The following is a 15,351-nucleotide window of genomic DNA, read 5'->3' as shown; positions in this document are numbered from 1 at the left end:
ATATATATATATATATATGTATATATATATATATATATATATATATATATATATATATATATATATATATATATATATATATATATGTCGTACCTAGTAGCCAGAACACACTTCTCGGCCTACTATGCAAGACCCGATTTGGCTAATAGGCCGAGTGATTTTTCTATATTTTCAATAAGTTGTTTCCAATTAGTTTATTTGAAATATTATTACTATATTATATAAGGAACATAAATTATTGACTTAATTGCGTTGGTTTAGGTTAGGTTAAGATAGGTTAGGATAGGAAGGGTTCGGTCATATATCTACGTTAGTTTTAACTCAAATTAAAAAAATGAACTCGTACATAATGAAATAGATAGCTTTATAACTTCATAAGAAAAAATATTGAAAAATATATAAGTTCAGGAAAACTTGGCTTATTAGGCAAATCGGACCCTGCATAGTAGGCCGAGTACTACGTTGTGGCTACTAGGTACCATATATATATATATATATATATATATATATATATATATATATATATATATATATATATATATATATATATATATATATATATATATATATATGTGTGTATATATATATATATATATAATATTAATATGGGTACCACTTCTGGTGCAATGGTAGGGACCCATAGCCTCGGAGAAGGGAATACAGAGCATTCAGAGAAAACTTGCCATTTAACTCTAAATACATATGAGTGTTTCCTTCTCCTACCACCCTTTTTTTATAATTATGTTGTATACTTTATTATACAGGGTTACATAATTAAGTTATATATCTGATTGGTTACAAAATGTGGACATTAAGAGGAAATTAAGGGAAGTGTGTTTCCTATAGGCTGTAAATTTCTTCGGACTATACAAAAGCATTCTCTCATCATAAGAGGGGATGAAATGAAGAACTACAAATTAATGGTGTAACTCTTCAATGGGTTAACGACTATCGGTACCTTGGCGTCACTGTCGGCTCTAACAAGGGCAAGAAAGAGGAGCTCAACCAATTCATAGGAACATGCAAAAGTCGACTCAGGGCACTGAAAGCTATGACCTGGAATGGTCATGGAGCCTCTATTGATGTGCTTAAAATGATGTACACAGCCTATGTGCGCTCCGTCATAGACTATGCCGCACAAGTTCTGTGCACCTACTCCCAAAGCGATATAAAAATGCTCGAAAGGATACAAAATGAAGCCATGACAATCATTCTTGGAGTTCCAAGAACTGCCAAAACATCAATCTACGAGAGGAGTTGTCCCTCCCCAGTGTTAAAAGCAGAATTCAGGGACTGAATGTTAAGCTTGCAATTAAGATAGCAGAGATCCCCAATACAATGATATTGCCAAGAAAAAACTGAGTTCTGTGCTACTAACAGGAGGGTACAGGAGAAGCAAAAAATGGCATCACAGATCAGTCTGCTACCTCGAAGAACTTCACCTGCTTGAGCAAGCCCGTGAGCTCCTGCCTGTAGAGAGGTTACCTCCCTGGGAGGAGGACTCATGCAGGATTATCATCAATGAGATAATTCAATTCAATTTCTTTCTCTATTATGCACCCCATACTCATCCCGTGAGCAGTGGTGGAAAGGGTTACAGAAGAGCACAATGAGTTCAGGAACTGAACCCCATTGTTCGTTTAGCTAACCAAGTGACACTCTTTTGAAGCTAGTTACACTACTGATAATGTTATATATACATGTACATATATATATACAATCCTTTACACAAATACATACACACATCGATAATCTTTTGTATCACAAGTAATTCAACAAGAGGCTCACAACAGTCACTATACAAGGCACTCTATATCTTTGGTGAGTCACACAGTTCCTGTGGATTACAGCTTTACAGTCATGTCTTGCTCCCACCCACCACGGGCGGCAGCTTTACAGTCATGTGCATGCATTACCTACAGTAAGCAAATTTTGGATACTTCGCTAAGATAGCATATCATTATGAAGAGATGACAACGAAAAAATCCAACATGATACCACAGGAAATGAGGCACAAGTATCTCGGGGAAATTTATAAAGAAGCCGGAGATGAACTAGATCAAATCTACACTGAATGGTCATCTATTCCTATCAATGGCAAGGCTGGTGCAGCATACACGTAATTAAGGATAATGCCTTTCAACGCCGAAATGAGGAAAAGCGCGTATTGAGAACTATGCCTCATCAACGCAAGCAGAGCTAACTGCCATTGTTATGGCGTTAAGATTCCTTGAACGAAACACTAATGGCGCAGTGATTTGCACTGATTCAAAAGCAGTATTTCAGAGCCTAAGTAAAAATCTGACAAACTCTTGCGATAGTTGCTGAAATTAAGAAAGCTGTGAGGATACTAACCAATCAGGGAAGAGTCATCAAGTTCCTGTGGATTCCCTCCCATTTTGGAATATGTGGAAAAGAACGAGCTGATGTGCTGGCTGCTGAAGGCGCTGAAGGAGACCATATTGAATACTTCATACCCAAGACTCTACTACAAATTATTGGTATTGTCAGGCAACATCACCGTGACAAGGTAACTGAGGAAAGGAGGATAGAAGCACAAACAGTGAATCTATACGCTGGTACAACATGGTTGCAGCTGGCAATCCCAATCATTATGGACGAAGAGGAGGAGGACGCGGGAAAGAATCAGTAATAGCAAGAATCCATCTTGGATACAAATATCCATGGAGATTCGGAATGGAAAGAACAGTTGATCAGCGGAGCTGTAGAATCTGTGATGAGAGTGACGAACACCGCCTTGACCACAACCTGAGAGAATGTGAACACCTGAGAGACATTAGAAATATGTGTAGAATAATAACTCCCACATTGTTAGAGTTAGAAAGAAACTATTTGTCAAATATAGATACTGTATCTACTGTGATACTGTACTGTACTGTACAGTATAGATACTGTACTACTACTGTGTTAGGGAGCCGGTCGGCTGAGCGGACAGTACGCTGGACTTGTGGTCCTGGGTTCGATCCCAGGCGCCGGCGAGAAACAATGGGCAGAGTTTTTTTCACCCTATGCCCCTGTTACCTAGCAGTAAAATACGTACCTGGGTGTTAGCCAGCTGTCACGGGCTGCTTCCTGGGGGTGGAGGCCTGGTCGAGGACCGGGCCACGGGGACACTAAAAGCCCCAAATCATCTCAAGATAACCTCAAGATAACTGTTCTTAATAGATTCCCTTATTTTGCACCCACAAGATATAGCAAGATTTTAAGGGTTGACGAATGTTAATCTTCTGGTTTGAGGAGCTGTTCACTTGAAACAGTTAAGCAAGTCCCAGCTGTGTCTGGGTACAAGTGACACGATGAACAACCCAGCAGGTTTTCTTCCTACTGGGGAGTGTTGTGCATGCTGCTATGGCGGTGTGTCCACTCACAGGATGAGTGGCGTTGCCAAATAAAGTCGCCCCTCGTGACAAAATTAAAAAAAAAAATTCTTCGAACTCTGACGCCGGGCAGGAACAGAGGATGCGACGGGCATTCCCCCCTGTGGATCGCTACACTGAGGCGCTGGAAGAGAAAACTTGCCACTCTAGGGTCCCTTGTAGCTTCAATGAGCCTGGAACCAAGATCCTTAAGAAACCTTGCACTCTCTTCCCATGGACCAATGGGTCTCGAATCCTATTGAAACGAATTTGGACCAGTGATCTATTTCCCTGTACTAGGTTGACTTGTCTCTTTCTCTGTGGGTCGCTACAGCTCCTGCTTACCTGACAGAGAGGTTGATGTATGTGGCTGCTGTGGTGTTTGTGTGTTACTGATGAAGTCTTGGTTGTAGGGTTGATGTAAAGTCATGACTTGGTTACTGACTTTAATACTTAATATGATTACATGACTAGTAGCTACCAAGCTTGGCTGGCGTCCTGTACGCTCTTGTTTACCTTCAATCTCTCTCTGGCGTCTGCTCCGCCACACATAGAAAACGGATGGTACCATTTTCTGTGAACATGACATCCCTCCTTTTCTTTAAAAAGAATGAATACAGGATGTCTACCATGCTTGTAGCACAAAGCAAAGTTATTGACACAAAGTAAGTTATTACCATATCAAGAGATACTGCATACATTTAACATTAATTAAGCACACAAAGAATTTAAACAACTTAATCTTTTCCACAAAGGATTTCAATGTTAAAAATACATATGCAATGTTAAACAAACATGAAAGAAACTGTAATACAAAGTTACAAAATATTGAATGAGATATCTGCATTATTCAAACAATATTAAATTTAGTTTAGCATAATAAGTAAATACTTTTCATTACATAGGAACACAATTAATCATCAAATCGTGTAGGGCGTTTAACATGACGTTTAGGACGAGAGTCCTTAAATACAATAACATCCCTTGATGAATTGTTTGTCGGGTTATAACTATTTTTTTCTTTTTCTTTTGCACGACTTTGCACTTCATCATTTTCTACACTAGTTGGAATCACTTTGAAATAAGCCATATTACGTGTTATACTATGATCTCTATTACTAGCTGTTACCATAGTTCCTTTTACACTAATCACTTTATATGGTTTTGTATCATACGGCATATCTAACTTTCCCTCTTTTTTCTTTTTAACGAGAACAGTATCTCCAACCTTTATGAACTGTTCCTTTGCACGTTGATCATGAGCAATTTTCATTTTGCCCTTGGCTAGTGCATCCTTCTGAGCGAGACGTTTATCCGTTACCTCGGCTGGCATGACGGGTAGTGCGATTCTCATAGGACGTCCAAATAAAAGTTCGCCAGGCGACTTGCCCAGTGTTCCATGTGGTGTTGCACGGTAGTTCCTGAGAAAAGCATACATAGCTTGTTTCCAGGATCGTCCTTCGGCATGAGCACAGCGTACCGCTTTCATGAGAGGTTGCATGAATCTCTCAACTTCTCCATTTGCTTGAGGATGTAGTGGCATCACACGGCGGTGTTTGAATCCAATATGCTCAGCAAAGTTGACGAAGTCATGTCCATTGAATGGCGGTCCATTGTCTGTCTTGACAACTTCAGGAATGCCAAAGTTTGAAAAGATCTTGTCGAGTTTCGGGATGACGGCCTTTGCAGATGTGGAATTGATGATTTCTACTTCTGGATAACGTGAGTGATCATCAATGACTACCATCAAGTACTCTCCAGTTGGTAGTGGTCCGCAGAAGTCCATTGATACTTCCGTCCATGGTGCAGCAGGTAGTGGTGAAGGTTGTAGAGGTGTTGGTCTTGAAGTATCCACTGCAGCTTGGCAAGGGACACAGGCATCATGCATATCCTTTGCTTGACGATCAATGCCAGGAAACCACACCTTTTCTCGTAGCAGCTGTTTCGTCCTAACAAGACCTTGGTGTCCTTGATGTGCAAGCTTCAGAGCACGTTGCTGGAGAACAGCTGGAATCACGATACGAGTACCTCGCAGCACAGTGTCGCGTTGTTGCGTAACACTTAATTCTGTCTGGATGCGTTCAAGTGCTTTGAATGCATCTTGGTCAACTCCTGAGGGTGGGATGCGTGGAAACTTTTTCTTAGTCAATGCATCCACTGTTGCTTGCAGAGTTGGGTTCTCTAGGGTTGCAGTACGGATTTCATCAAGAGTAAGAGCCTTAGGGACTGCATCACAGGTTACAGAGTGTACATATTCCTCGGCAACTTGCTGATGCTTGGTGATGGTGAAACTGTTGGCAGGATGTCGACTGATGTAATCAGCGGGATTGCCTGCACCCGGCTTGTATTTCACCGTAAAGTTGTATGGTTGCAGACGAAGAGCCCATCTCTCAATGCGAGCTGGTGGTTTGGACTTTGGATTATTGAAGATGGTCTCCAACGGTTTGTGGTCAGTGACTATCGTGGTGAAGGGTGCACCAAGCAGATACACATTGAAGTGTTCACAGCCCCATACAAGAGCAAGAGCTTCCTTCTCTGTCTGACTGTATCGTTGCTCAACATCTGTGAGAGAACGGCTGGCGTAGGCAATTACTACTCTGGAATCTGGTTGACCAGGTTTGTGTTGGGCTAAAACAGCACCTAATCCAACAGGACTAGCATCCACCGTTAACTCAGTGTCCATTGATGGATCAAAGTATGCAGCAGTCGCATTCTCTACTAGTGCATTTTTCACAGCATCAAATGCATTTTGCTCGATATCGCTCCAGTACCATGATGCATTTTTCTTCAGGAGCTCACGTAGAGGCTTTGTAATGGTAGCAAAATCTGGAATGAAGCGAGAACAGTAGTTTGCCATTCCCAGAAAACTATGTACTTCAGTGGACGTTGAAGGAGGTGCAGCATTCTTGATATCTGCAACTTTCTTAGGATCTGGAGACAGACCTTTGTCACTAAGTACATGTCCAAAGAATTCAATTTTATGTTGATTGAACTCACACTTTGCTCGGCTTAACGTCAAATTCTTTTCTCGTAAGCGTTGCAATGTTGCACGAAGAGCTTTGTCGTGTTCAGCTTGGGTACGGCCATAAACAATGATGTCATCAGACATGTTGTCAGCATTAGGTATGTCTTGCAATACCTGGCTGATGATGTGCTGGAATACCTCGGCAGCACTGTTAATACCAAAACTCAGGCGCTTGTACCTATACAGACCTCGATGTGTCGTAAACGTTGTGATGAAGCGACTCTCATCATCAAGTTCAAGCTGATGATAGCCCTTGTTTAAATCTAACTTGCTGAATACAGTTGCACCATTCAAGCGATAAATCATATCATCTACAGTGGGTGTAGGATGGCGTTCACGCATTATTGCCTTGTTGGGAACACGCATGTCCACACAAATGCGTATCTCACCTGGATTCTTCGGCTTTGGTGGAGTGACAATTGGGCTTACCCATGGTGTTGGGCCTGTTACTGGTTCAATGATATCTAGCTCCATCAGCCTATCCAGTTCGGCATCGACTTTCTTGCGAGTATGGAATGGTTGTCGGCGATGTGGTTGGGCAACTGGAATTACATCTGGGTTGATATGCAGATGTACTTTGCTATCAGTATAACAACCTATGGATTTAAATCGATCAGAAAATTCAGCAACAATAGCATCAACATTGTTTGCAGATTCCACTGCTACAGCATTAGAAAGCTGAAGTAGCCCCAATTTGGTTGAAGTCTTGTAACTGAGTAAAGACTCCTTTGCATTCCTAACAACATGGAATGTAGTAATGAGCATTGCATTCTTTGACTTAATCTCTGCAGTTAAAGTTCCAATCACTGGCAAGGCTAACTTCGAAGCATAGGCAGTGGCTTTACCATTGTATTTTTCTAGCTTTGGGAACTGTTTTCTAAATTTTTCATAGTGGCACTCAGCAATGGTATCAATGTTTGATCCAGTGTCAATGAGAACTTTGAGACAAATACCAGCAATGTATACACATGTCTCTGGGTTGTTTGGAAGATCATTCCATTCTGTGATTGATTGTACTCCATAAGTATAATCACATTCACTGTCATCTGAGACTGGTTGTAATGAAATGTTGTCTTGTACATTATTAACATTCTGGATATGAGGTGCAATATTGTGTTTACCACCTCGACCCCTATGACCTGATCCTCGTACAGTGCTTTTATTCATTGACTGTGGTTTCTTTAGTGCGGAACGACACATAGCACCAAAATGACCTAGTTTTCCACACTCATAGCACTTCTTACCTTGAGCAGGACAAACATTATCTTGGTGTGGGTAGTCTCCTTCACAATTGTAACATTTATTGTTGACACCCTCTGATGTGGGTCGTTGTGACTGCTTGAGCCTTGTTCCTTGACCCCAGTTGTGACGTAGTTCTCGGCTAAATTTACTGTTAGGTTTGCCATGATATCTTCTTTGATCACGGTGTCCTCCCTGAACCTTACGTACCTCATCACTGTTAGTAACAGTGGCAGAACCGTTATTAGCACTGCACTCCATGACACGAGCATCACGTGCAGCATCTTCCATTCGACGAGCCATATCCAGTATCATGGTAAGAGAACTGTCATCATCAACAAGTTCTAGAGCTCTTCGACGAAGACGTGTAGATGTGCATGATTCAATTATTTGCTGTTTGATTTCTTTGTCAACATCAGCAAACTCACAATGGGCTGCTAAACCCTGCAGACGTGTGTGGTATTGATCCACAGTTTCATTAGAGAGTTGTTTTGCTCTCCTGAAATGCATAATTTCCATAGCAGTATTTTGCCTTGGTTTGAAATGCTCTGTTAGTTTGGCTTTGGCAGTGTCATAATCTTTGGCACCACCAGTGTCTTTCAGTGTGTCAAAGATGTCACAAACTCTATCACCTGCATAATGAAGTAGAAAGGCACGCTTTCTTTCAGCACTTTTGATGTCAGAAACTATCAACAAATTTTCAAACTTTTTAAGCCATTTGACCCACCTCTGTGACAGGTTTGTCTGGTCACAGTCAGGATCAAATGCAGGAAACTGAGGTATATTTGCCATTTTTACTGAATAAATGTAACTTATCACTTAAATGTTCCTCAGAATATTAAACACTTACTGCACTGTATATGTTAGTCAAGAATTCACTGTAATTACTTTAATTTTGCAAAGCACACAAGCATTTTAATGCAAAAGTTCACAACAGTGCACAATATAGCAGCAACTGACTTCTTACCTAGCCCTTGTGTACATGTGTTGTTCCTACTCACAGCAGCAGCACAGCAGTTGGCACAGCAGTTGGTACAGCAGCAGTTGGTACAGCAGTTGGTACAGCAGTTGGTGCAGCAGTTGGTGCAGCAGTTGGTACAGCAGTCAATTCAGTGTGATGAATTTTGTAGCACGAAGCGTCATTTCGTAACCAAAACATCAGGTTTTGTACACATCAATGCGTCGTTTCGTACACAACGTCGGCAGATTCCTCAGTACTGTTTCTTCAGCACAGCTTGGGTAGCACACAGCTTGGGTAGCACACAGCATTGGTTAGCACACAGCATCGTTTAGCACACAGCATTGGTTAGCACACAGCATCGGTTAGCATACAGCATCGGGTATGGCGCTCACAGCTTCTCTTCCTCCTCCAGGCAGCATGCTTCTCCCTTGTGTTTGAAACTGAACAAATACCTGCGTTCACAGTTCATCCTCGTCGCCAATGTGGTGTTTGTGTGTTACTGAGGAAGTCTTGGTTGTAGGGTTGATGTAAAGTCATGACTTGGTTACTGACTTTAATACTTAATATGATTACATGACTAGTAGCTACCAAGCTTGGCTGGCGTCCTGTACGCTCTTGTTTACCTTCAATCTCTCTCTGGCGTCTGCTCCGCCACACATAGAAAACGGATGGTACCATTTTCTGTGAACATGACAGCTGCTAGGGTGGATATTCAAGTATTGCCCCGCGACAATTGTCTCTCATTTTTCCAAGGATGTAATGTGATTCCATCCAGTCGGCCAGCAAAGTTAACAGTTCAATAGATTATGAGGCCCTCTCTCTGCTGGACACTGGGAAGGGGCAGAGACCAGGCTCCTCATAATAATGTCATTGACTTCATCGTGTCGTGAGTGCCAACAGCCAGATTTTCCACAGTGCAGGCCATGCAGTCCATATTCGTCTGCATCTGCCTCGCCGCGAATACACCTATAAACAGTGTGGATAGGGGCAGCAAGGTGGGGAGCGACTGCAGTACGGAGCTGCTGCGGATCAAGACGTGTGCCTGTCGCAGACATAGGGACTGTAAATAAAGAAAGTCCCCTGTATGGGGAGCCTGCACAGCTGTGAGGCGTGCACGATCACTGGAGGTTGCTGCTCCCTACAGCAAAGCTGCGTTTTTTTTTTCTACAATGGGGCTGTCCCAGTTGGATTATTTCTTGATTTTTAACATGGTTGGTCTGAGTGCTGGGTCTGCCATGGTACCCCACTTTGTGTTGCATTCCATGTGGTGGGGGTCCTGTATCCCTGCTGCATCACCCAGGTCGTCAGGTAGAATTTCTTTAACCAGGTCATCTGATGCTGAGGAGGAAGGCAGGAAGGCTGGATCATCAATTCGGGGTCATATAATCCAGGGAACATATGATCGCCACACACGACGAGACGATCACCAGGGATATTTTGACGAGCAGCTCCTAAATAATTTATAGATACAATGATAATAGAAGATTAGACATCAGTGAAGTGCTGCATATCAAGAAATCTAGACCAGCAGTCAATAACCAGTGTTCTCACGATAGGGAATATAATGAGCTAGTTGGGGGATCCAAACCCAAAAGGGAGGTCTGGTTGTTGCACCAGACTGTTACTTGTGTACAGTCGGACTGCGTCCCCAACCACTTCCTGGCAGAACAACAGCCGACTCGGCAGCCACACTCCTGCTACGGTCAGTTGACCAGTGATGGACACTAGAGTGTTACCCAGATCATCATCCTGTACGCCTTTTGATCTTGGAGAGAGGTTCAGTGTGACCTATTTAGAAGTGTGGCTCCAAAACTGGTCTCGTTGTCTTGTGTACACACCATACTCGAGCCGCCATGACTCCCCACTCTCTCCTTGTTTGAAATGATCGCCTACATCCCCTTTTCATGGATTAGTGTCTACTGTCACCCTATCCACAGCCGTGACACTCTCTCTCTCTCTCTCTCTCTCTCTCTCTCTCTCTCTCTATCTATCTCTATCTCTCTCTCTCTCTCTCTCTCTCTCTCTCTCTCTCTCTCTCTCTCTCTCTCTCTCTCTCTCTCTCTCTCTCTCTCTCTCTCTCTCTCTCTCTCTCTCCCTTTCTCTCTCCTCTCTCTCTCTCTCTCTCTCTCTCTCTCTCTCTCTCTCTCTCTCTCTCTCTCTCTCTCTCTCTCTCTCTCTCTCTCTCTCTCTCTCTCTCTCTCTCTCTCTCTCTCTCTCTCTCTCTCTCTCTCTCTCTCTCTCTCTCTCTCTCTCTCTCTCTCTCTCTCTCTCTCTCTCTCTCTCTCTCTCTCTCTCTCTCTCTCTCTCTCTCTCTCTCTCTCGCTCACTCGCTCGCTCGCTTTCTGGGAAACCTCACCAGGACAAGAGCAAAAGCCAGCTAACAAAACTATTTAATACATTAAAAAACATACAAAATAAAAGACATATAATTTGCAATATTACCATACAACACTTTAAACTACCACAACCCAGTAGCACTCCAATATCATATCCTGGCTTCACCAACTATCCATATCAGGCAGCTGCACAACTCTTGGCTCACAACCTATTATCCCCTCACTGCTTGGGGCTGAAACACCTGGCACAGCAATAATGTATCTTCAACTATAAAATTATATGAAACTCTGCTTGTGGCTGAAGTACCTGGAACATCTACCTAAATATCTCCAACAAAAGAAGAAATCAATCTCTCACCTTACACTGCATCTTACATGCCAATATGGATTCAAGCACTCCCCTATTACAATAATGTGTCCAAAATGATCCTCTGTTCTGCTCCTAGAAGCTCACTACCAATGAATATCTCTAGGTCCTTCGGAAATCAGGAAAGGCACTTCTGCAGTTCTCCCAGTCTGCTGCACAAAGAAGTCCTGCTCCAACCTCAGTGACGCTCCCTCACTGGTTCCACAAAGAAACGTGCAGCTTCCCTACACTGCTTGAAGTTCAACTCCTCACTATGGATTCCTGCTCTACCTCAGAGTTCAGCATACACTTCTTCTCCAGCCTCGAAATTCCTCCATTAACTTCTTCCTCAGACAAACCTGCATTTCCATTACAATGCCAATAAAAATGTTTTTTTAACAAATCATAAGTAATAAACCTATATCCCAGCATTAAATCTCGCACTGTGATGCCACACCGTGCCGTCCAACTGTGGTGGGTACTCCCCCATCCTGGATGAGTCCAAGCTGGAAACATATCTTGACACGCCGCTGGGAGCTTCTCTCCAGCCAAGCCGCTGGGAGGCCTCCACTCCTCAGTCGCCCCTTAACCTCCATTGAGAGCTGACTTATCACTGCTCCCTCCAGCATGTCCTCTTTACTTTAATTCCTCATTTCAGCTCAATGGCTCAATAAAATCACTACCATCCATATACATATGTTCACTATGATTACTGGGCACATGATCAAACACCTGTAGCTAATCTAACAACTGATTTAACAAGCTGTCCTTAGAATTTGAAGCTTGGGGCGCTCAATTCTGGCGCTTCCGAAAATGGTGTCACTCTAAGTCGTCCAACAAAGTCTTCTTAAGAATGCCTCACACAATGAGCTCACACAGCTCTTCTGCTCCTGACTTGAGCTCATACAGTCGCCTGGCAGGCTCCACACACAGACACATGCTAATTTTTTTCCTCTTGAAGGGAAAGAGTTCCACAATGGCTAGCGTCACGTCACTTCACCAAAGTATCGACATCTCATTTCATGTCGCACTTTATCAGACACCCATCCTCTTCTCGTATTCTTAAATTACTTGCTGACATTTATTCAATTATTTAATGCATAAGTCCTCTGATCTCTCAATCTCAGGTCTAGAAAACAGAATAACTCTCACTGGTTAGGTTAGGTTAGGTTAGGTAGGGTTGGTTAGGTTCGGTCATATATCAACGTTAATTTTAACTCCAATAAAAAAAAATTGACCTCATACATAATGAAATGGGTAGCTTTATCATTTCATAAGAAAAAAAATAGAGAAAATATATTAATTCAGGAAAACTTGGCTTATTAGGCAAATCGGGCCTTGCATAGTAGGCTGAGAAGTGCGTTCTGGCTACTAGGTACGATATATATATATATATATATATATATATATATATATATATATATATATATATATATATATATATATATATATTGTGACGATAATCTCTTTCAAGAGAGATTGAGCCTGCTCTTCCCTCCAAACTACGTCCCAGTAACAACTAATATAGAAGATATATCCAACAAGTACAACAACAAGTTTTGCCCCAGAGCAAAACGTATCCAGCGCCGGCACACCTGCTCACCTCCGCCACCGTTAAACCGGCAAACTGCTTGTCCGTCGCCTGCCTATCGCTGATTGGCTGGCGCCCGTCGCACCTGCTCCTCCACCCGCCACACGAGCTGATGTCTGAGCCACCGCGACCTAGAGAAGGCAGAATATATCGTGCTCCACACAAGTTAACACGTCTCATTGGTAGACTAAGCCTTGGCTTACGTGTACTAAGGGAGGTGGCAGCTTGAAGCCAATATTCCTGCACTCATATAATTTACTTTGCTATTATTCACTTGTCTTAACGTAACTTTCATTTGCTAGTGATTATTCTTATTATTTTGTTTGATTGATTTATCTGTTACAATTTTTATGTCCAATTTTATTCATGTTTTGCTTTTCTAATGTAATTAAAATTTCATTGTTAAATTTACTTGTGTTTTGTGTGTCTTCCCATTACCTTACCACAGACGAAAGTTCCAGCTTTTTTCTTTTTGTTTCTTTATGTGACGAGGCCATACCCCTAGCTTTTGAAACAGCCGAACACCAACGCGTTACCGTCACAATATATATATATATATATATATATATATATATATATATATATATATATATATATATATATATATATATATATATATATATATATATACAACTTTAGAACACTTTCCCACCAGGAGACTCGAACCCTAGCCAGCACAGAAGCCTTCCAGCAACTGGCATAACAGGTACGCCTTAACCCTCTCCACCACCTGCTCAGACCCTTAAAAGAGATGGTAATTTCGGAGTATTTAAATACACCAAAGATCACCACCTCCCAAGAGCACTAGAGCAAGTGAGGGGTCATTTAGACGTTAATTTCATCAAGTCCCTGTTAATATGGGAAGACACAGTGTCTATGCTTAAGGCACAACTCTCCTAAACACGAGAGTGAAGTATACAACTTTAGAACACTTTCCCACCAGGAGACTCGAACCCTAGCCAGCACAGAAGCCTTCCAGCAACTGGCATAACAGGTACGCCTTAACCCTCTCCACCACCTGCTCAGACCCTTAAAAGAGATGGTAATTTCGGAGTATTTAAATACACCAAAGATCACCACCTCCCAAGAGCACTAGAGCAAGTGAGGGGTCATTTAGACGTTAATTTCATCAAGTCCCTGTTAATATGGGAAGACACAGTGTCTATGCTTAAGGCACAACTCTCCTAAACACGAGAGTGAAGTATACAACTTTAGAACACTTTCCCACCAGGAGACTCGAACCCTAGCCAGCACAGAAGCCTTCCAGCAACTGGCATAACAGGTACGCCTTAACCCTCTCCACCACCTGCTCAGACCCTTAAAAGAGATGGTAATTTCGGAGTATTTAAATACACCAAAGATCACCACCGCCCAAGAGCACTAGAGCAAGTGAGGGGTCATTTAGACGTTAATTTCATCAAGTCCCTGTTAATATGGGAAGACACAGTGTCTATGCTTAAGGCACAACTCTCCTAAACACGAGAGTGAAGTATACAACTTTAGAACACTTTCCCACCAGGAGACTCGAACCCTAGCCAGCACAGAAGCCTTCCAGCAACTGGCATAACAGGTACGCCTTAACCCTCTCCACCACCTGCTCAGACCCTTAAAAGAGATGGTAATTTCGGAGTATTTAAATACACCAAAGATCACCACCGCCCAAGAGCACTAGAGCAAGTGAGGGGTCATTTAGACGTTAATTTCATCAAGTCCCTGTTAATATGGGAAGACACAGTGTCTATGCTTAAGGCACAACTCTCCTAAACACGAGAGTGAAGTATACAACTTTAGAACACTTCACTCTCGTGTTTAGGAGAGTTGTGCCATATATATATATATATATATATATATATATATATATATATATATATATATATATATATATATATATATATATATATATATATATATATATATATATATATATATATATATATATATATGAAAACTCACACCCCAGAAGTGACTCGAACCCATACTGCCAGGAGCAACGGAACTGGTGTGTACAGGACACCTTAATCCACTCAACCATCAGCTATAGAGACATTAGAAAGAATTTGTTCAGTGTCAGAGTAGTAGAAAAATGGAATGCATTAGGCAGCGATGTAGTGGAGGCTGACTCCATACACAGTTTCAAGTGTAGATATGGTGGAACCCAGTAGGCTTAGGAACCTGTACGCCAGTTTATTGACGGTTTAGAGGCGGGATCAAAGAGCCAGATCCAGAGCTCAACCCCACAAGCACAAATAGGTGAGTACACACAGTGTGATTACTCTACTCTGTGTAGTGAAAGAGGAGCGTCAGAGGTAGAAACATTCCTAGACGACAGAGCTAGAGTGAAATAAAGGATTGTTTGAAACTCTGGGTCGGCTTGAGTGGAAGCCTCAGAAATCCTAAAGGGTGCAGTAGTACCTTAGGTTGCAATCCTTTTGACTAAGTCGTGGCCTAGTGGTCTGGGGCGTGTACCTGGGAATAC

Source organism: Procambarus clarkii, chromosome 40 (genome assembly GCF_040958095.1).
Source record: "Procambarus clarkii isolate CNS0578487 chromosome 40, FALCON_Pclarkii_2.0, whole genome shotgun sequence".
In the NCBI taxonomy this organism is placed as follows: domain Eukaryota; kingdom Metazoa; phylum Arthropoda; class Malacostraca; order Decapoda; family Cambaridae; genus Procambarus; species Procambarus clarkii.
Note: the sequence above shows the minus strand (reverse complement) of the source record.